We start from the raw sequence: 24,597 nt of genomic DNA, 5'->3' as shown, positions 1-24,597 counted from the left end.
TGCCCCATATACTGTGACTGCAATGTTTGCTTTTGTAGACTCGATTTAATTCACAATTCAAATAATCGCGTTATGGAGCAAAACGTCTGACCCGGCCAAGCGCTGCTGTGACAGAATCTCCCAACCCCCGAACATCAGACACTCGCTCACTCAGGCCCAATGTCAAATAAATACTCCGCCCAAAACAGCACCCTCCACTTAGAAACACAGACAATAGGTGCAGGAGTAGGCCATTCGGCCCTTCGAGCCAGCACCGCCATTCAATGTGATCATGGCTGATCATCCACAATCAGTACCCCGTTCCTGCCTTCTCCCCATATCCCTTGATTCCGTTAGCCCCTAAGAGCTAAATCTAAATCTCTCTTGAAAACATCCAGCGAATTGGCCTCCGCTGCCTTCTGAGGCAGAGAATTCCACAGATTCACAACTCTCTGGGTGAAAAAGATTTTCCTCGTCTCAGTCCTAAATGCCTTACCCCTTATTCTTAAACTGTGGCCCCTGGTTCTGGACTCCCCCAACATCGGGAAATTTTTCCTGCATCTAGCCTGTCCAATCCCTTAAGAATTCTATATGTTTCCATTAGATCCCCTCTCATCCTTCTAAATTCAAGTGAATACAAGCCCAGTCGACCCATTCTTTCACTTGAAATACACAATTCTCTGAAACACACCACTATTATACACTGGCAAATGCCACAAACTGTCATGTAACAGATGCTGGCCCCGATGACCAAATTTGCCAGGTAGATGATAGATCCATGAGACTGTCTCCCCTTATTCACACAAGCATGGGACTCAAATACTCCCATGCCCACTCTCCCCAACCTCTGATGCTCAATCCACTTAAACAATTCACTGCCTTCCCCACAATGGTTGTACAATAGAACCATTAATGCTGTCTGTCTGTCTCTATCTCTGTCTCTCTCTCTGTCTCTCTCTCCATCTCTCTCTCCGTCTCTCTGTCTCTCTCTCTCCGTCTCTCTCTCTCTCTCTCTGCTTGTCTCTGTCCCTCTCTCTGTCTCTCTCTCTGTCTCTCTCTCTCCGTCTCTCTCTCTCTGTCTCTCACTCCATCTCTCTCTCCATCTCTCTCTCTCCATCTCTCTCTCTCTCTGTCTCTCTCTCCATCTCTCTCTCCGTCTCTCTCTCTGTCCCTCTCTCTGTCCCTCTCTCTGTCTCTCTCTCTCCGTCTCTCTCTCTCTCTGTCTCTCACTCCATCTCTCTCTCCGTCTCTCTCTCTCTCCGTCTCTCTCTCCATCTCTCTCTCTGTCTCTCTCTCCGTCACTCTCTCCGTCTCTCTCTCCGTCTCTCTCTCTGTCACTCTCTCCGTCTCTCTCTCCGTCTCTCTCTGTCCCTGTCTGTCTGTCCCTGTGTCTGTATCCCTGAATTGAATGCTTAATGGTCACATGTGACATCAGTCACAGTGAGAGTCTTTGCTTGTACACATTGCAAATAGTCGCCCATAAAGGGCACTTACAAAGTTACAAAATCCCCCCCCCCCCTCCCCCCCGTGCCTGTTCCCCTTTTGTTCCTCCACCCTCCCTCATCCCTCACAATGGCCCCCCCACACCAGGTCCGTCTTTGTTCAGTGTCCCTGTCTCCCTGTGTCTGCGTGTGTCTGTGTGTGTCTGTGTGTGTCTGCGTGTCTCTGTGTGTCTCTGTGTGTGTCTGCGTGTGTCTGTGTGTGTGTCTGCATGTGTCTGTGTGTGTCTGCATGTGTCTGTGTGTGTCTGCGTGTGTCTGCGTGTGTCTGCGTGTGTCTGCGTGTGTCTGTGTGTGTCTGTGTGTGTCTGCGTGTGTCTGTGTGTGTCTGCGTGTCTCTGTGTGTGTCCCTGTGCATCTCCGTGACTACGGGCGCTGTCTGTACGGAGTTTGCACGTTCTCCCCGTGACCGCGTGGGTTTTCTCCGAGCTCTGCGGTTTCCTCCCACACTCCAAAGACGTACATGTTTGTAGGTGAATTGGCTCGGTACAAGTGTAAATTGTCCCCAGTGTGTGTACGATAGTTAGTGTGCGGGGATCGCTGGTCAGTGCAGACTCGATGGGCCGAAGGGCCTGTTTCCATGCTGCAGGACTGTGGTCTATAGTCTGCTCATCCTTAATAATCAGAATATAGGTTCTCCATCTGAATTGTTGCCTATTTAATCTTTAGTTTAAATGATAACATCAAGATCATACATGTGGACCCTAGACATTGACACCATGAAGCTCCTTATTCCCACACATCTCCTGTCTCCACCACCTTCCAAGATCTAAGTGGTGACCTGTGTTACTGGATAACTACTTTAACTCATTTATGGCACCATAAGTTCACAAGTGATAGCAGCAGAATTAGGCCATTCGGCCCATCGAGTCTACTCCGCCATTCAATCATGGCCGATCTATCTCTCCCTCCTAACCCCATTCTCCTGCCTTCTCCCCGTAACCCCTGACACCCGCACTAATCAAGAATCTATCTATCTCTGCCTTAAAAATATCCATTGACTTGGCCTCCACAACCTTCTGTGGCAATGAATTCCACAGATTCACCACCCTCTGGCTAAAGAAATTCCAACTCATCTCCTTTCTAAAGGTATGGAGAGAAGGCAGGTACAGGATACTGAGTTGGACGATCAGCCATGATCATATCGAACGGCGGTGCAGGCTCGAAGGGCCGAATGGCCTCTACTCCTGCACCTATTTTCTATGGTTCTATGTTTCTTTCCTTTAATTCTGAGGCTGTGACCTCTGGTCCTAGACTCTCCCACTAGTGGAAACATCCTCTCCACATCCACTCTATCCAAGCCTTGCACTATTTGGCAGGTTTAAATGAGGCTCCCTTCATCCTTGTGGATGTCTTCACGTTAGCCATATATAGTATAATTCCATGTAGCTGGCTAGCGTAAGAACAGAAGCTTTCCGCTGTGTCTCGGCTCACGTGACAATACTAATAAAATATCACACAAAACCCAACATCTCTCTATTCATTTTGCAAAACTTACAATATTAAAAGTCACAATGTCAAAACCGAACAGAACAGAACAAAATTCTCCAGCGAGAGAAGCAACTAAAGGAAATTGAATTATATAAAAATCTGAATGATAATGTAACATATTTAAAAGTTGCTCCATTAGCCCAAGGGATAATCCCAATCACGGCCACAGAACCAGTCAATATTAGTTTGGGTACATCTCACAGCTAAACCTATTTTAAACTGGAAGATTTCCATTGCTGTGGGATCAATAATTTATAACTTGCATAGTCTTTCAGTGATTAACGTCACTTGGTAGAATATGGTCAGCTGAGGCCAATTAGCCATGGACATGAGGTGAAGGGATTCTATCAGATGCAAACTCTTCAACTCTCACAGAGATAGAGACAGTCACAGAGACACAGAGTCACAGAGACACAGAGTCACAGAGACACAGAGACACAGAGACACAGAGACACAGAGTCACAGAGTCACAGAGTCACAGAGTCACAGAGACACAGAGACACAGAGACACAGAGTCACAGAGTCAGAGTCACAGAGACACAGACACAGACACAGAGACACAGAGACACAGACACAGAGACACAGAGTCACACAGAGTCACAGAGTCACAGAGACACACAGATAGAGACAGTCACAGAGACACAGAGTCACAGAGACACAGAGTCACAGAGACACAGAGTCACAGAGACACAGAGTCACAGAGTCACATAGACACAGAGACACACAGATAGAGACAGTCACAGAGACACAGAGACACAGAGACACAGAGACACAGTCACAGAGACACAGAGACACACAGAGTCACACAGAGTCACATAGACACAGAGACACAGAGACACAGAGACACACAGATAGAGACAGTCACAGAGACACAGAGTCACAGAGTCACAAAGACACAGACCCACAGAGACACAGAGACACAGACCCACAGAGACACAGAGTCAGAGAGACACAGAGAGACACAGAGAGACAGAGACACACAGTCACAGAGACACAGACCCACGGAATCAGGCCCTTCAGCCCAACTTGCCCACACCGGCCAACATGCTCCATCTACACCAGTCCCACCTGCCTGCGTTTGGTCCATATCCCTCTAAACCCGTCCTATCCATGTACCTGTCTAAATGTTTCTTAAACGTTGGGATAGTCCCGGCCTCAACTACCTCCTCTGGCAGCTCGTTCCATACACCCACCACCCTTTGTGTGGAAAAGGTTACCCCTCAGATTCCTATTAAACCTTTTCCACTTCACCTTGAACCTATGTCCTCTGGTCCTCGATTCCCTTACTGCCTCCATCTCCTGTTGGCACCATCACCGTGCTTGGACAACTAGCGAGTGGGCCTGAGCTACCATCTACCTCGTTGGAGACCCTTGGCCGATCTTTACCTGGACTTTATCTCGCCCCAAACATTATTCACATTATCCCCTCCATCCTGTATCTGTCCCCTGTGGACGGCTCGACTGTAATCATGTATAGTCTTTCCCCTGACTGGTTAGCGCGCAACAGAAGCTTTTCACTGTACCCGTGATGATAAACTAAACTAAAAACTAAGATGTTGGAATAACTGAGCGGGGACAGGCGGCATCTCAGGAGTGAGGGGATGGGTGATGTTTCGGGCCGAGACCCTTCTTCAGATCTCCCCTTTAATCTTCCGTTTTCACACCTTACCCTTCCATGTCTCTAATCTCCCTCTCCCCCGACTCACAGTCTGAACAAGGGTCACAACCCGAAGCGTCACCCATTCCTTCTCCACAGATGCTGCCTGACCCGCTGAGTTACTCCAGCACTCTGTGAAACGTCACCTATCCATGTTCTCCACAGATGCTGCCTGACCCGCTGAGTTACTCCAGCACTCTGTGAAACGTCACCTATCCATGTTCTCCACAGATGCTGCCTGACCCGCTGAGTTATGGTGCATCAGCATCTGTGGAGCTAAGGAAATAGGCAACGTTTCGGGCCGAAACCCTTCTGGAAATAGGCAACGTTTCGGGCTGAAACCCGAAAGAGTTTCGGCCCGAAACGTTGCCTATTTCCTTAGCTCCATAGATGCTGCTGCACCCACTGAGTTACTCCAGCACGCTGTGAAACGTCACCTATCCATGTTCTCCACAGATGCTGCCTGACCCGCTGAGTTACTCCAGCACTCTGTGAAACATCACCTATCCATGTTCTCCACAGATGCTGCCTGACCCGCTGAGTTACTCCAGCACTCTGTGAAACGTCACCTATCCAGTGACGGAGGGGAGGGGAGATGGTGACAAGCCGACAGTGATGACTTCTCCTCTCTGTGACCATGATACGTTCATTTCATAAGTGATAGGAGCAGAATTAGGCCATTCGGCCCATCAAGTCTCCTCGGCCTTTCAATCATGGCTGGTCTATCTCTCCATCCTAACCCTATTCCCCTGCCTTCTCCCCATAATGCCACACCCGTAATAATCAAGAATCTATCTATCTCTGCTTTAAAAACACCCATTGACTTGGCCTCTGCAGGTAATGAATTCCACCGATTCACCACGCTCCAACTAAATAAATTCCTCCTCATCTCCTTCCCAAAGGAACGTCCTTTTATCCTGAGGCTAGACTCTCCCACTAGTGGGAACATCCTCTCCACATTCACTCTATCCAGGCCTCGGTAGTCATGAAATGCTTTGAGAGGCTGGTGAAGAAACACATCTGCGCCTTCCTCCCTCGGAACATGGACCCGTTGCAGTTCGCATACCGTCCGAACAGATCCACGGACGATGCGGTCTCCCAGGTCTTGCACACCGCTCTCTCCCATCTGGACAGCCAGAAGGGGGGCTACGTGAGGATGCTGTTCATAGACTACAGTTCAGCCTTCAACACGATAGTCCCCACCAGACTGGCCGGGATGCAAAATGGAATTGGGGCTCAACACCTCCCTGTGTGCCTGGGTCCTGGACTTTCTCAACGCCAGGCCCCAGGTAGTCAAGATGGGAGGGAATACATCGAAGTCCCTCACCCTGAGCACAGGATCGCCCCAGGGTTGCGTCCTCAGCCCCCTATTGTACTCCCTGTACACACATGACTGTGTGGCTAGGTTCAGCTCCAACTCATTAATTAAGTTTGCTGATGACACTGTGGTGGTGGGCCTGATCTCAGACAACGACGAGAAGGCCTACCGGGAGGAGGTGGCTGGTCTAGCACTCTGGTGCCAGGATAACAGCCTCCTCTTGAACATCAAAAAAACGAAGGAGCTGATCGTGGACTTTAGGAGGGCACATCATCCGAGGACGTACACTCCATTGAGGATAAATGGGGATCCTGTGAATAGGGTGAGCTGCTTTAAATACCTGGGAGTCCACATCTCCGAGGATATGACATGGGCATCACACGCAGCAGCAGTCGTGAGTAAGACAAGGCAGCGCCTTTACCACCTCAGGCAACTGAGGAAATTCAGAGTGTCTCTGAGGATCCTCCAGTGCTTCTACTCAGCGGCTGTGGAAAGCATCTTGTCCGGGAACATCACAATCTGGTTTGGGAACTGCTCTGCCAAGGACAAGAAGGCTCTGCAGAGAGTAGTGCGTTCAGCCAAACTCACTATGGGAACTACGCTCGCCCCCACTGTATCACTCTATGTCTCTAAGACCAATGAGCAGAGGTCCAACCAGGCCAATCATGCTTTATAAGACACTCAGCGGGTGCAGCAGCATCTATGGAGCGAAGGAAATATTTCCATCGCTCCATAGATGCTGCTGCACCCGCTGAGTTTCTCCAGCATTTTTGTGTACCTTTGATCTTCCAGCATCTGCAGTTCCTTCTTGAATGCTTTATAAGACAATCACTTCATCCCTAAAATCTAGAAGATTATAGAGGCAGGAAGAGGGAGGCCAGTGGATGGATTGGTCTTAAACTATCCCCGTTTAGGATTAAGGGGTAGGCCATTTAGGACTGAGATGAGAAAAAAAGATTTCACCCAGAGAGTTGTGAATCTGTGGAATTCTCTGCCAATACAATTCAATTTATTGTCATTTGGACCCCTTGAGGTCCAAACGAAATGTTGTTTCTGCAGCCATACATTACAAACAAATAGACCCAAGACACAACATAATTTACATAAACATCCATCACATTGCTGTGATGGAAGGCCAAAAAAACTTATCTCTCCACTGCACTCCCCCCCCCCCCCCCCGATGTCAGAGTCAAAGTCAAAGCCCCCGGCTGGCGATGGCGAATTGTCCCGTGGCCATTAAAGCCACGCCGGGTAATGCAAGGTCGCGCACCGGGTCTTGATGTAAGAGCCCCCGGCGTGCGCTCGCAGAGTCCTGCAGCCATTCCAAGCCGCGCGGGGCGATGGTGTAAGGCCCCGCTCCAGGAGCTCTTCAACCCCGCAGCTCGGGCGGGAGAAGTCGCCGTTGCGGGAGCCCTGAAAAGTGGTCTCCCTCCAGGGACCCGCGGGCTCCCGGTGCCGCCGTCCGATAGACCCGCAGTTGCAGCCACCGAATCTCCGGGGGTCGGGCCACAGCAGCGTCCACCACAGCTCCACCCGCTCTGGACTCGGCCAGCTCCGCGACGGTGAGGTGAGTAGTCGGCACCACAGCACCCGGTCTTCCTGTTGGAGGCCGCTCCTCGTTGCAGCCCCAACGACAATGGAGACCCGACAAAGAAAAGGTCGGGTCTCCCGTGCAGGGAGAGATTTAAAAGTTACCCCCTCCCCCCCACACCACCCCCCCCCCCCCCACACACATACCCCAACAAAAAATAACAAAAACTACATAAAAACATAGACATAAAATAATAAAAACGCAGACTGACTGCAGAGGCCGCTGCTGACGAGAGTCGCGCCGCCCCGCCCACAGAAGGCAGTGGAGGCCAATTCACTGGATGTTTTCAAGAGAGTTAAGGGCCTCTCCCACTGTACGAGTTCATTCAAGAGCTCTACCGAGTTTAAAAAAAAATCAAACTCGTGGTAAGCACGTAGAATGTACGTAGTGGGTACGTCGGAGCTCGGAACGTGTCTTAGCGGCTCGTAACGCTAACGGCAGGTAAGCTCGGGAAGACTCGTGAAGATTTTTCAACATGTTGAAAAATGTCCATGAAAGCCCCGAGTACCGACGAGCGGCCATTACCGTGATTCTCCGAGTTCGAATCAGGGCAAACTCGGGAGAGCTCTTGAATTAGCTCGTACAGTGGGACAGCCCCATTAGATTTAGCTCTGGGGGCTAACGGAATCAAGCGATATGGGGAGAAAGCAGGAACGGGGTACTGATTGTGGATGATCAGCCGTGATCATATTGAATGGCAGTGCTGGCACGAAGGGCCGAATGGCCTACTCCTGCACCAATTTTCTATGTTTGTACGATTTGAACGGAAGAGGGGGGGAGGGGAACTCAGCCAGCAGCAGCCAGCAGCAGCCAGCAGCAGCCAGCAGCAGCCAGCAGCAGCCAGCAGCAGCCAGCAGCAGCCAGCAGCAGCCAGCAGCAGCCAGCAGCAGCCCACGCTTGATGCTGAGCTAGGCGATGTGTCGCCACGATCAGGGCACCATGTGAATGCAAATTGTTGTTGTTGTCATCTGCTAATGTGAATAACAAGAACAAACCTGCCGATCAATCTCGGTGCCGAGTGGGAAGACTGGCAGCAGGGATGAGATATCTAGCCTTCTTGAAACACACTTAAGGAAGTAAGGTGCACTTAAACAATGGGACTGATTGTCTTTAACTATAGGTGCAGTAATAACAACTTAACTAAACCCATTTGTAGAGCATTAAGACTACCTCTCATTCTTTAACCCTTTCTAAACCATAACCTCCCTTCCCTAGCTTTTAACACAGCTTCCTCTCATTCCAAGTGTTAATTTACAGCCCACTAATAAAATATATTCCAACGGTGGACACAAAAACGCTGGAGTAACTCAGCGGGACAGGCAGAACCTCTGGAGAGAAGGAATGGGCGATGTTTCAGATTTGGACCCTTCTTCACCCCCGAAACGTCACCCATTCCTTCTCTCCAGAGACGCTGCCTGTCCCGCTGAGTTACTCCAGCGTTTTGTGTCTATCTTCGGTTTAAACCAGCATCTGCAGTTCCTACCAACACATATATTTCAATGGTGGGTGTTAAATGTTCAGGAGGAAATGCGAGGCAGAGTTGAGTTGAAACTTAGCAGCAACTGCAGTGTTTAGTTTAGTTTAGAGATACAGCACGGAAACAGGCCCTTCGGCCCATCGAGTCCATGCAACCGTCGATCACCCATTCACACTAGTTCTATGTTATCCCATTTTCTCATCCACTCCCCACACACACACTAGGGGCAATTTACAGAGGGGCCGATTAACGTACAAACCCACACGTCTTTGGGATCTGGAAGGAAACCGGAGCGCCTGGAGAAAACCCACGCAGGTCACAGGGACAGACAACACCCGAGGTCTGGATCGAACCCGGGCCTCTGGCGCTGCGAGGCATCAGCTCTACCCGCTGCATCGACGACTGATTCAAAGTTTCCACAGGCATAGGAGGTGTCAACAAGAAAGATGGAGAGGGTCATGGTGACACTGAGGCCTCGAAGACAAACACAAAATGCTGGAGTAACTCAACGGGACAGGCAGCATCTCTGGAGAGAAGGAATGGGTGGCGTTTCAGGTCGAGACCCTTCTTCAGGCTGTGAGTCAGGGGAGAGGGAGACTAGAGATATGGAAGGGTTGGGTGTGAAAACAGGAGATTAAAGGGGAGATCTGAAGAAGGGTCTCGACGTGAAACATCACACATTCCTTCTCTCCAGAGATGCCGCCTGTCCCACTGAGTTACTCCAGCATTTTGTGTCTGTCTTCTGAATAATTGCAGGATTTGCAAAGATGTCTATTTTTGGTATAAAGCAGCATCTACAGTTCCTTCCTAGACACTTGGCATCCTTGCCCACAAGACCATGGCCCTGTATCGCAGACAGACCCACAAGTGAACACAGGGTCTGCCTGTAATTAACACAAAACCCACTCGTGATGTGAAAGAAAACAAAATCACTTTACAGCCAGGCCGACTTGCAGAAATATAATATCAATGCTGATCACAACACGACACAGCAGTCAGGTCAGCCAAGTGCTGCCCCATACCACTGCATCCACCCCCCCCACACACCACTGCATTCCCCCCACCCCCTCCCCACTCTCCACTGCATTTCCCCCCCCACACACACACCACTGCATTCCACCCCCTCCCACACCCCCTGGGACAGAGTGAATCTGTGAGGCAGCATCAACATGCACACGGACACACACACACACACGTGTACACACACACACGCAGACTCACACATACTCTAACGCACAGACACACACACTCTCACACACTCATGCGCACACACTCACTCACACAGGCACACTAACACAACCACGTGCACAGAGACACACTAACGCTCACACGCACACATTAACACACTCACACAGACAGAAGCATACTGTACACAGCACACTCAGACACACTATCTCTCACACACACATGCATGTGCACACACGCGCAGACTCACACATACACTAACACACACTCACACACAGACACACTCACACAGGCACACTCTCCCGGGGTCAGACACACACACACACATTCTCACATAGTCAAACACAGTCACACACAGATACATACACATGTATACTCACACACTCACACACACACACAGGCCGGCCGCCGAGGCATCTTCGCTCTTGCCTGGGGAGCTGTGAGTGTTGGGGAACAGGCACCCAGTTACACCCCCCCCCAGCCCACCCCTCCACAGACCTTACCGTCAGCATGATCAGAGTACAGAGAGCAGGAGCTGGCAGCAAGGGTCAGTCTGGTGTGGGCTGGGCTGGGCTGGACCGCCCATTCCCCTCCCGTCAGTACACTCCAGTGACTGCTCAACACGGGTCTGGGCTGGCGACTGTCCGGCACCCAGCGAGATGGCCCTGACCGCGGGGAGGCATGGCGTATATATACTAGAGACCCTGCCTCTGCTCCTGACAGATCACCAGCACGACGTGGGCTCCCGTTCACCAAACGCTGTGAACATCAGCGGAGCCGGGCCCCGACAGTACAACCAGTAACCTTGATCCACGGCTCGGCTGTATATTCACCGCATATGTACACAGCCCGCCCGCCCGCCCGCCCGCCTGACTGCCTGCCTGCCTGGGTTTTTTTTCTCCTACGGGGACTGCAGCAGTTGCTAAGATACTATTGGCGTTGCAAATGGAAATAGGTCAGTAAAACTGGAGAGAGACAGAGAAGAGAGAGAGAGAGAGAGAGACTGTAGCATATCAAGCATTCGCCCAGCTTAAACCCCCCAATACTCACTGCCAATATAGTGCAGTCTGCTTATTGAACTTTGCACCAAGCCCCGCCACAAACCAACACACACACACACACACACACACACACACACACACACACACACACACACACACACACACACACACACACACACACACACACAAATACACACACACACACACACAAATACACACACACACACACACAAATACACACACACACACACACAAATACACACACACACACACACAAATACACACACACACAAATACACACACACACAAATACACACACACACACACAAATACACACACAAATACACACACACACACACACAAATACACACACACACACAAATACACACACACACAAAGACACACACAAATACACACACACACACACACAAATACACACACACACACAAATACACACACACACAAATACACACACACACACACAAATACACACACACACACAAATACACACACACACACAAATACACACACACACAAATACACACCCACACACACGCATTCCTACCCACCCCCACACACACCCCCACACAAACAAACACACACAGCCCCCTCCCACCCCACACACACACCCATATCCACAAACACACCCACAAGCCATTACTGATGATGCTATTTTTTGTAATTTTCTTGTGGTTAAACTAAATTAAACTGAAGCTGATATTTTCGGCCAGACTTTGCTGGAGGCTGTAGCAACAGATGGGGGGGCTGCAAGGGAAGTCAATGGGTATATTTTAAGGCGGAGATTGGCAAGATTCCTGATGAGTACGGGTGTCAGGGGTCACGTTAGACTTCGACTGAGTTCCTGCCACACTGTTGAGTGCGTTGGGCAGCGAGCTTTGGCCGTTCTGTTCGGTCATGTGCAACGTCCTCCACCCTCGATAGGTTAGCGTCCCGGCCTTCCAAATCCTTCCGGAATGTTGGCCTCCATGTGAGTTCTGGTCGGCCTCATATCCTTCTTCCCACAGGTTGCCATGTCTTAGGTGTGCGTTCTGGCGACATTCAGAGTACATTTCATCCTGCGTCCCTCTATGTCCTGGCTCAGAGGCTCTGTTGCTGTTTCCCGCTAGATCTCCTCGTTTGTGATGTGGTCTCTGTCGCTGGTCTTCTGGATCCTCCTCAGGGGTTATGGTGGGTTAATGGGCCTCTATAAAAATGTCCCGAGTGCGTAGGATAGAACTAGTGAGAAGGGAGTGATCGCTGGTCTACATGGACTCGGTGGGCCGAAGGGCCTGTTTACACAACGCATCTTTGAAATCAGTACGGGTGTGGGGTCGGGGGTTATGGGGAGAAGGCAGGAGAATGGGGTTAGGAGGGAGAGATAGATCAGCCATGAATGGCGGAGTAAACTCGATGGGCTGAATGGCCTAATTCTGCTCCTATCACTTATGAACCTATCACCGGCCACAGGGAGGAGAGGCCATTGCGGTCAAGTTGTCACCATCTCCCCTGACCGTCCTCTCTCCGACAATGTCCTCAGCAGAGACAGACACAAATGCTGGAGTAACTCAGCGGGTGAGGCAGCATCTCTGGAGGCGACGTCTGAGGAAGGGTCTCGACCCGAAACGTCACCCATCCCTTCTGTCCAGAGATGCTGCCTGTCCCGCTGAGTTACTGATGTGGTGGGGGGGGGGGGGAAGAAAGGAAGAGGCGGAGACAGTGGGCTGTGGGAGAGCTGGGAAGGGGAGGGGAAGGAGGGAGAAAGCAAGGGACTACCTGAAATTGGAGAAGTCAGAGGCTGATGTATTTTGCCACCCTCGAGGGGTCGAGTGGAGTAGTCAGGGGCCGGTAATTTACAGAAATGTGCGGTAGTTGGCAATTAGTGCAGCCAGGGATTCATAAAAGCCAACGCCTGCAGGCAGTATCTTCCATCAATGCTGATCCGGAAAGGCTTGCAATGGGAGGGTCGGGGGGGGGGAAGGATTGGAGACTTGTTGGGACAGGTAACAGATTTACTGGAATGAACAAAATCAATGCAGTTGTTGCAGACAGAAAGAAGGCTTGCGTCTTTGCCGTGTCCACAAGGCCTGGGCACCGTGTTTAGTTCAGGTAGACACAAAATGCTGGAGTAACTCAGCGGGACAGACAGGCAGCATCTCCGGAGAGAAGGAATGGGCGACGTTTCGGGTCGAGACCATTCTTTGGTTTAGAGATAGATCGTGGAAACAGGCCCTTCGGCCCACCGAGTCCGTGCCGACCAGCGATCCCCGCACACTAACACTATCCCGCACAGACTAGGGACGGGGAGAACGTACAAACTCCGTACAGACAGCACCTGTAGCCGGGATGGTACGCTGTGAGGCAGCAGTACTACCCGCTGCACCACCGTGTGCTTCAGAGTCAGGGATTTTCTCAATTTCGTAATCACAAACTGGAAATATTCTATTTTAATGAAACTGTTGCTGTTATAGGTTGTGACACCAGGTGGACCCTTGTGCTCTCAAACATCCACACAAGCGGTTATCAGTGTCGTATGCACAGGCAATGCAACAATTACATTCTTACTTCCTGCCGCTTTACAGGCCCGGTAATGCAATAAATATACACTACCATCACCCTCTGGCCCAACCTGCCCACACCCACCAACATGCCCCATCTACACCTGTCCCACCTGCCTACATGTGGCCCATATCCCTCTAAACCTGTCCTATCCATGTACCTGCCCACAGACACAAAAAGCTGGAGTAACTCAGCGGGACAGACAGGCAGCATCTGTGGAGAGAAGGAATGGGTGACGTTCCAGGTCGAGACCCTTCTTGAGACTGAGAGTAAGAGGGGAGATATTAACAGTGATAAGGAGATATATAGAACAAATGAATGTAGATAAAAATGCTGGAGAAACTCAGCGGGTGAGGCAGCATCTATGGAGCGAAGGAATAGGTGACGTTTCGGGTCGAGACACATTCCTTCTCTCCAGAGATGCTGCCTGTCCCGCTGAGTTACTCCAGCATTCTGTGTCCATCTGTCTTCGGTTTAAACCAGCATCTGCAGTTCCTTCATACACATGTATCTGTCCAAGTGTCACTTAAAGGCTGTTATAGTGCCTGCCTGAACTACTTCCTCTGGCAGCTTGCACCAAATACCCACCACACTCTCAGCCCCTCATGTTCCTCTCTGGAGTGTCAGTCACAGAGCTGGCCCGTGGCAACCAAGGCTAGTCCAACCTCTCTGCGGTTGGTCCATATCCCTCTATACCTTTACTATCCATATACCAAATGGTGTTTGAAATGTTGTTAGTCCCTACATAGAAACATAGAAAATAGGTGCAGGAGGAGGCCATTCGGCCCTTCGAGCCTGCACCGCCATTCAATATGATCATGGCTGATCATCCAACTCAGTATCCTGTACCTGCCTTCTCTCCATACCCCCTCATCCCTTTAGCTGCAAGGGCCACATCTAACTCCCTCTTAAATATAGCCAATGAACTGTGGCCTCAACTACCTTCTGTGGCAGAGAATTCCACAGATTCACCACTCTCTGTGTGGCCTCAACTACCTCCTTGTAGGGCCACTAGATACAGGGGTGGAAGCCAAGTCATTGGGTATTTTTAAGGCAGAGACTGATAGATTCTTGATTAGTAGGAGTGTAAAAAGGTTCATAAGTTCATGTTCATAAGTGATAGGAGCAGAATTAGGCCATTCGGCCCATCAAAACTACTCCGCCATTCAATCATGGCTGATCTATCTCTCCCTCTTAACCCCATTCTCCTGCCTTCCCCCCATAACCTCTGACATCTGTATTAATTATCTATCTCTGGCTTAAAAATATCCATTGACTTGGCATTTAAGAAGGAACTGCTGGAAAGATGCTGGAAAATCGAAGGTAGACAAAAATGCTGGAGAAACTCAGCGGGTGCAGCAGCATCATTGGAGCGAAGGAAATAGGCAACGTTTCGGGACGAAACCCTTCCGGGTTTCGGCCCGAAACGTTGCCTATTTCCTTCAAGGGTTTCGTCCCGAAACGTTGCCTATTTCCTTCGCTCCATAGATGCTGCTGCACCCGCTGAGTTTCTCCAGCATTTTTGTCTACCTTCCATTGACTTGGCCTCCAGGGCTTTCTGAGGCAAAGGATTCCACAGATTCACCACCCTCACAGTTATGGGGAGAACGCAGGAGAATGGGGTTGAGAGGGAGGGATAGATCAGCCATGATTGAATGTTGGAGTAGACTCGATGGGCCGAATGGCCTAATTCTGCTCCTATGACCTGCGAGCTTCTGAAGTACGTGTAGAGAGAGAGGGCAATGAGCCTGAGGAATAAACTGCAAAAACTGTGCTGGAAGAAACGAGGGCCGATCAGGACAGATGTCCGACTGTTGCACCAAACAATTCAAATTAATTTGTATTAAAATCATTTGCTCAGAAATGATTTGACTTGGCAGTTCCCTGCCTGGGCAGAATAACACACCCATGGCCCGAGGTGGAATGATCAAATAGAGTTGCAGACAAGTTTTCTTTTAGTAAATGCAACATTCTTTAGACACCAGGGATCTGCTTGCATTTTTTAGCTTAGTTCGATTAGAGATACAGCACGGAAACAGGCCCTTCGGCCCACAAGTCCACGTCAACCAGCGATCGCCGCACACTAACACTACCCTACACACATACTGGGGGACAATTTACAATCTTTACCGAAGCCAATTAGCCTACAAACCTGCACGTCCTGGGATGTCAGGACTTTCATATGAAGAAAGACTGGATAGACTCGGCTTGTACTCGCTAGAATTTAGAAGATTGAGGGGGGATCTTATAGAAACTTACAAAATTCTTAAGGGGTTGGACAGGCCAGATGCAGGAAGATTGTTCCCGATGTTGGGGAAGTCCAGAACAAGGGGTCACAGTTTAAGGATAAGGGGGAAATCTTTTAGGACCGAGATGAGGAAAACATTTTTCACACAGAGAGTGGTGAATCTGTGGAATTCTCTGCCACAGAAGGTAGTTGAGGCCAGTTCATTGGCTATATTTAAGAGGGAGTTAGATGTGGCCCTTGTGGCTAAAGGGATCAGGGGGTATGGAGAGAAGGCAGGTACAGGATACTGAGTTGGATGATCAGCTATGATCATATTGAATGGCGGTGCAGGCTCGAAGGGCCGAATGGCCTACTCCTGCACCTATTTTATATGTTTCTATGATTGTGGGTGGAAACCGAAGATCTAGGAGAAAACCCCACGCAGATCACGGGGAGAACGTGCAAACTCCATACAGACAGCACCCGTAGTCGGGATCGAACCCGGGTCTCTGGCGCTGTGAGCGCTGTAAAGGCAGCAACTCTACCGCTGCATCACCATGCCCGCTGCTACTTCCAGTAAATTCCTGCGAGCATCTCTATACTTTGTTCCTTGCTGGACCCCTTTCAAGTCAAAGCAACTTAAGATTAAGCTGCAAAACTCATCTCACCCCGCTTATATCATGTGGATTCTTACTTCCGCTGTTATTTTCTTCAATGCTTAGCCATCTTCATTTTTCAGACCATAATAACCACCTTAATATTAATATTGGGAGGAAACCGGAGCAACCCAGTGAAAACCGACGGTCACGGGGAGAACGTACAAACTCCGTACAGACAGCGCCACTTAGTCAGGATGGAACCCGGGTCCCTGGCGCCGTGCGCAAGCAACTGTACCGCCCCCCCCCCCCCCCCACACCTCTAGACAAGCATCAACTGGATTTTGCCCCCAAGGAACTTAGAGTTATGGGGTCCCACAACACAGAAACAGGCCCTTCGGCCCAACATGACCCTGGTGACCAAGATGCCTCATCTAAGCTAGTCTCATTTACTTGTGTTTGGCCCCCCATATCCCGCCAATCCTCCTGATTAAAATTTACTTTGCCTGCCTCGTTGTCCACTTCCCCGAGCTAACAATGATCTTTCCCCCATTTTGTTTGAACTTCATGCCCTTTGATCTCTCGTTTTCACGCCCCACCCTTCCATATCTCTAATCTCCCTCTCCCCTGACTCTCAGTCTGAAGAAGGGTCTCGACCCGAAACATCACCCATTCCTTCTCTCCAGAGACGCTGCCCGTCCCCGCTGAGTTACTCCAGCACTTTGTGTCTATCTTCGGTGTAAACCAGCATCTGCAGTTCCTTCCGACACACATCTTAATATTTCAGACGAAATGAGACATCGTGATATTTCGGAGACACGAGACGGTGCAGATGCTGGAATCCTGAGCAAAAACCTCAATGCTGGAGGAGCTCTACAAGTCAGCCAGCATCTATCTATGGCGGAGGGAATGGACAGGCTGAAGAAATGTCCCGACTCAAAACGTCACCTCTCCATGTCCCCCACAGATGCTGCCTGACCCGCTGAGTTACTCCAGCACTCTGTGAAACGTCACCTATCCATGTTCTCCACAGATGCTGCCTGACCCGCTGAGTTACTCCAGCATCTCTGTGAAACGTCACCTATCCATGTTCTCCACAGATGCTGCCTGACCCACTGAGTTACTCCAGCACTCTGTGAAACGTCACCTATCCATGTTCTCCACAGATGCTGCCTGACCCGCTGAGTTACTCCAGCACTCTGTGAAACGTCACCTATCCATGTTCTCCACAGATGCTGCCTGACCCGCTGAGTTACTCCAGCACTTTGTCTCAGTTCTAGGTTTAGGTGTATTGTTGGCAAGTGTGTCACAGAGGTACAGTGACAAGCTTTGTTTCACATTATTTCCAATCAAATCAGATGACATTATACATAAATACAATCAAGCCAAACTCATGTACAATATGTAGAATAAAGGGAAAAATACAGGAAAACGTTCTCGCAATTGTTGCGCAAAATCATTGGGAATGTAAGAAGGGACATTAGAGATATGGCGCGGCAACAGGCCCTTCGGCCCATCGAGTCCGTGCCGACCAACGATCCCCGCACACTAACACTATCCTACACACACTAGGGACAATTTACATTTATACCCAAGCCAATTAACCTACAAACCTGCACGTCTTTGGAGTGCGGGAGGAAACAGGAGCACCCGGAGAAAACCCACGCAGGTCACGGGGAGAACTTGCAAACTCCACACTGACAGCAGCCGGGAGTCAGGATGTAACCCGGGTCTCTGGCGCTGTGAGGCAGCAGCTCTACCCGCTGCGCCACCGTGTTCAGAACCAGGTTCCATTTCTTCTCCAAACATTTTTGGGATGCTGAGCCACCCGCCAGATGGTGAGAAGGCTTTTCAATCAAGTGCTTCTCTTGGTAGCCATGTGTGACAACTGGGAAACCTGCCCACTGTCAAGCCAGCCAGCAAGTAGGCAGATAGCACAAAACAACAGTGGTACAGGCGGAAAAGGAGAATGAAGCTGAACAGTTAGGGTGGCACGATGGCACAGCGGTAGACTTGCTGCCTCACAGCGCCAGAGACCCGGGTTCCATCCTGACTACGGGTGCTGTCTGTACGGAGTTTGCACGTTCTCCCCGTGACCTGCATGGGTTTGCTCCAAGATCTTCGGTTTCCTCCCACACTCCAAAGACGCGCAGGTTTGTAGGTTAATTGGCTTGGTATAAATGTAAATTGTTCCTAGTGTGTGTAGGGTAGTGTTAGTGTGCCTATTCCTTCTCCCCAGAGATGCTGAGTTACTCCAGCACTTTGTGTCTATCTTCTGTGTAAACCAGCATCTGCAGTTCCTTCCTACACATTAAGTCCAACACTATGGCACACCGAGACACAGGCAGATAGATATACAAGGGCTAAGCTTCATTTGAAACATCATGTTAAGGGATCAAAGTGCAAACGAGTTAGACCATGAGACATGGGAGCAGAATTAGGCCATTCATCATGGCTGATAAGTTTCCCCACCATCGAAGGGATCTACAGGAGGCGCTGCCTCAAAAAGGCAGCCAGCATCACCAGAGACCCACACCACCCTGGCCACGCTGCTACCATCGGGAAGAAGGCAAACTGTAACGTCAGGAACAGCTTCTTCCCAACAACCAAAAAATAACATCTTGAACACCACAACTTCCAAATAAGCCCCAAACTACACAGACCTGGATATTTGGTTTAGTCTTTTCACTATTATTTTTGTTTGATTGGTCTATATATATATATATATATATATAATATTTCAAAATATATACACATATAAACATATCATTGCCACTGTCTTGGTTAATGGGTATTTTTAAGGCAGAGATAGATTGATAGATGCTTGATCAGTGCGAGTGTCAGGGGTTACGGGGAGAAGGCAGGAGAATGAGTTTGCGAGGGAGAGATTGATCAGCCATGATTGAATGGCAGAGTAGACTGGATGGGCCGAATATATATATATATATTCTGAAGAAGGATCTCCACCCGAAATGTCGCCCATTCCTTCTCTCCAGAGATGCTGCTTCACCCCGCTGAGTTACTCCAGCATTTTGTGTCTACCTTCGATTTAAACCAGTTTCTGCAGTTCTTTCTTACATGTATATGTATATATACATACACATATATATATACACATATATATACACACATATATACACACATACATACACACATATATACACACATATATACACATATATATACACACATATATACACACATATATACACATATATATATACACATATATACACACATACATACACACATATATACACACATATATACACATATATATATACACATATATATACACACATATATACACACATACATACACACATATATACACACATATATACACATATATATACACACATACATACACACATATATACACACATATATACACATATATATACACACATATATACACACATATATACACACATATATACACACATACATACACACATACAGACACATATATATATACACATATATACACACATACATACACACATATATACACACATATATACACATATATATATACACATATATATACACACATATATACACACATACATACACACATATATACACACATATATATACACATATATATACACATATATACACACATACATACACATATATATATACACATATATATACACACATACACACACATATATACACACATATATACATACATATACACACATATATACATGCATATACACACATATATACATACATATATACATACATATACACACATATATACATACATATATACATACATATATACATACACATATATACATATATATACACACATATATACATATATATACACACACATATATACACACACACACACACACACACATATAGTAGTATAGTAGTATATCTTTATTGTCATTTTCCTGAGTACTCACATACCCAGAGGAAACAAAAAAATGTTGCTCAACCAGTGTCCATTCAGTGTGCAGTAAAAAATAAATAGAAATAAAAATACATATATCATGAACAAATTAAACACTCTACTCTCTACTAAACATCAACAGGCGTTCCGATCGGCAGCGGCACGACAGTGGCTCTGTCCAGGTTGGTGGTTGGTGCGCGATACTTTGGCAGGGGACAAAGTCCGTTTGTCAGTCTTATAGCCTGCGGGAAGAAGCTGAGGAGCATCCTGCTGGTTTTGCAGCTAATGCTCCTGTTCCTCTTCCCAGACGGCAGGATGGAGAATATGTGATGCGATGGGTGGTAGGGGTCTTTGATGATGGAGATGGCTCTGCTGATACATCTCTTCCTGTATATGTCCAGCGGGAATATATAGTATAATATATAATACATACATATATATACACTTTAAATATATGAACACAGAAGCAGGACTGGGTGACAGGCAAGGGAACATCAGAAATAAATCAATAAAGAGGTTTGGGGTTTGGGGGTGAATGGACGGTGGTCTATGGATGGTGGCAGAGGAGACACTGTGACTGACTACATGGGCCAGGGAGAGGGGGGGGGGGGGGTACCTGTGTAAGGATGGAGGGGAGAACGCAGTGAACTACACTGACAGCTGTGAAACACAACATGGGTACGTAACGTTTCAATGTGGTATTAAACCAAGAAACAACAAGATGATTGAACCCCAATCACATCAAGCCCAGGCTTATTCTGCACGCTTCACATCTGCCAGCTGGCTCACACACCTCACACCTCCAGCTTCCACAAGCCTGCATGTAATCAGTGCACTTAATCCCGGCATTAGTTTTATTTTCCAGCAGCTGTATTGTAAAATGCTTCATAAAACCATGACATCACTCCTTAGCCAGAGGGTGGTGAATCTATGGAATTCATTGCCACAGACGGCTGCGGAGGCCAAGTCAGTGGATATGTTTTAAGGCACGAAGAGAGACACAAAAAGCTGGAGTAACTCAGTGGGACAGGCAGCATCTCTGGAGAGAAGGAATGGGTGACCTTTCATCAGACTGAAGAAGGGTCTCGACCCGAAACGTCGCTCATTCCTTCTCTCCAGAACCGCTGCCTGTCCCGCTGAGTTACTCCAGCATTTTGTGTCTATCTTTGGTTTAAACCAGCATCTGCAGTTCCTTCCTACACGTGATTTCAGTCTCCGTTGACTCCCGGCCAAATTGGAAGTCGCTTCCTAATGTTCGTAGCTCGGTTCCTGATGGACCTCAATAACTTGGCAAAGCCACTTTTGAAAGGCAAAGGCAAGATTGGTTTCAGGGCGTGGAAGACGGTATCAATATAACGAGGATGCCCCTGATGTGGACCAGGGGAGGGAGAGATGGAATGAAACAATGAATGAATGAATCTTTATTGTCACGGTGATATTTGTTGTTTTGCACAGCCACGGTATGCAAATAGTCACCACACAAAGGGCGCGGGCAGAGTTACATAATATCCCACGCCAGGCCCCCCATTGTTCACCCCCCCCCCCCCCCCACGTTGCTTCTCCCACCACTGGGTCCCCCACAGACAAGGGTGACCATTGGCCAAATAATGCTTCACTCATCCTCTGACCAATCCCTTGCAATCCAGGTGCATCTAGTTATCAACTGCATGCCATCATCTTCAAAACCATTGAGATGTTGAGCAAAAACAATACAAAATGCTGGAGAACTTCAGGGCGCAGCGGTAGAGTTGCTGCCTACAGCGTTACAGACCCGGGTTCAACCCTGACCTCGGTCTGTACAAAGTCTGTACGTTCTCCCCGTGACCGCGTGGGTTTTCTGCGGGTGCTCCGGTTACAATAGACAATAGACAATAGGTGCAGGAGTAGGCCATTCGGCCCTTCGAGCCAGCACTGCCATTCAATGTGATCATGGCTGATCATCCACAATCAGTATCCCGTTCCTGCCTTCTCCCCATATCCCCTGACTCCGCTATCTTTAAGAGCCCTATCTAGCTCTCTCTTGAAAGTATCCAGAGAATCGGCCTCTGAGGCAGAGAAATCCACAGTCACCACTCTCTGTGAGAAAACGTGTTTCATCATCTCCATTCTAAATGGCTTACCCCTTATTCTTAAACAGTGGCCCCTGGTTCTGGACTCCCCCAACATCGGGAACATGTTTCCTGCCTCTAGTGTGTCCAAACCCTTAATAATCTTATATGTGTCAATATTCTACCATACGGACCCTGCAAATGTTCTGTGCATTGTTTAGTTTAGAGATACAGCGCAGAAACAGGCCCTTCGGCCCACCGAGTCCGTGCCGACCAGCGATCCCCCGCACACAAACTGCCTTACACACACCAGGGACAATTTACATTTACACCAAGCCAATTAACCTACAAATCTGTTTGTCTTTGGAGTGCGGGAGGAAACCGGAGCTCCTGGAGAAAACCCACGCAGGTCATGGGGAGAACGTACAAACTCCGTACAGACAGCGCCCGTAGTCGGGATTGAACCCGGGTCTCTGACGCTGTGAAGCAGCAACGGTATCGCCCATCTGATAGGAGTACATGTGTCTGGAGCAACAATAGACCTCTCACCCTGACCCTGGTTCGAGATGATGGCTATCTTTGATCAGGCATTACCTTGCACTAAACGTTATTCCCTTTATCATGTATCTGTACACTGTGGACGGCTCGATTGTAATCATGTGTTGTCTTTCCGCTGACTGGTTAGCGCGCAACAGAAGCTTTTCACTGTACCTCGGTACACGTGACAATAAACCAAACTGAACTCAAACTGAACTGCCCGAGCCGGAAAACAAAAACACCAGACCTCAGTAACCAACAGAACTGGGAACTAACGTCGGGTTTTTATATCATGAACAATGAAACCACCTGAAGTTACTTTATTTCCTGGTATGTAATTAATAATTGTCTACACGGCAAACACAAACTGCTGCATAGCTATAAAGTGACATATACTGTAAATGCTTTGTATATACAAGTGTTATGGTCACTAGAAAGCTGCAAGCCACAATCCCGCCCTTCAGCCAATAATAAGAATAAGAATAATATATTTTATTGTCATTGCACAATGGGATTTGGTTTGCAACTTCCATCCGATGGCATAACTTAATTAACTAAAATTGGTTTAAACCAGCACCTGCACTTCCTTCCTACACCTTGCAATAGTGTAGCCTGTGGAAACACAGCCCTAGGCCTGGGACCCATCCCTGATTGTAATGTGACATTATAACTTGGCATCCTTGTCCACTGTTCATGGATTTGCCAAACAGTAGTCCACTCTGCAAAGAAATGAGTTGAGTTTCGTTTAGTACAGAGATACAGCGCGGAAACAGGCCCTTCGGCCCATCTGGTCCGCACCGACCAGCAATCCCCGCACACTAACACTATCCTACACACACACTTCTTCTACATGCTGCGTGTGGCGTGCACAGCCTAAAGTTGTGGGTCAACTTGTGCTACTTGATCTAATTGTTTGTGCACTTCGGGTTGATTGCATGAGTCGAAACAAGGTGGACCACCATATAACCATATAACAATTACAGCACGGAAACAGGCCATCTCGGCCCTACAAGTCCGCGCCGAACAATTTTTTTCCCTTAGTCCCACCTGCATGCACTCATACCATAACCCTCCACGTGAAGGTTGCAATCTCCCACCCACCTACACACACTAGGGACAATTTACATTTATACCAAAGCCAAATAACCGACAAACCTGCACGTCTTTGGAGTGTGGGAGGAAACCAGAGCTCCCGGAGAAAACCCACGCAGGTCACGGGGAGAACGTACAAACTCCACACAGACAGCACCCGTAGTCAGGATCTAACCCTGGTCTCCGGCGCTGTGAGGCAGCAGCTCTACCCGCTACGCCACCGTGCCACCCACTAACCATAAAACATTTGAGAATTTAATTCCCATTAATCCGACTATTTTGCAAATTTTCCCCAGACTTCAAAGGACCAAAACCCCCCAAAAAAGTACAAGTCAAGGGAATTTTTGGCTGAAATTAAGCCAGTCATCTTCCTGTGTATGTTTTTATGAAATGCAGCTTGTAGAACATGGTGAACATTCTTCATGTCTCT

General features: G+C 48.5%; 1 protein-coding gene across 4 annotated transcripts in view; it reads right to left on the bottom strand.

The window, feature by feature from the left end:
• Window positions 1-24,597, bottom strand: part of ahdc1 (AT-hook DNA binding motif containing 1) — a 160,551-nt gene that overhangs the window by 76,124 nt on the left and 59,830 nt on the right. For 3 of the 4 annotated variants that reach the window (XR_004415907.1, XM_033044858.1, XM_033044861.1), the window contains exon 1: window positions 10,701-11,310. The exons of the other annotated variant lie outside the window; for it this stretch is intronic. The gene's annotated coding sequence lies outside the window, so the exon portion shown is untranslated. Of the gene's footprint in view, window positions 1-10,700; window positions 11,311-24,597 lie in introns of those variants that run through there. 4 annotated transcript variants of the gene reach the window in all.

This window comes from Amblyraja radiata, chromosome 27 (assembly GCF_010909765.2).
Source record: "Amblyraja radiata isolate CabotCenter1 chromosome 27, sAmbRad1.1.pri, whole genome shotgun sequence".
NCBI lineage: Eukaryota > Metazoa > Chordata > Chondrichthyes > Rajiformes > Rajidae > Amblyraja > Amblyraja radiata.
Note: the sequence above shows the minus strand (reverse complement) of the source record. Positions and strands in the feature narration are given on the sequence as shown.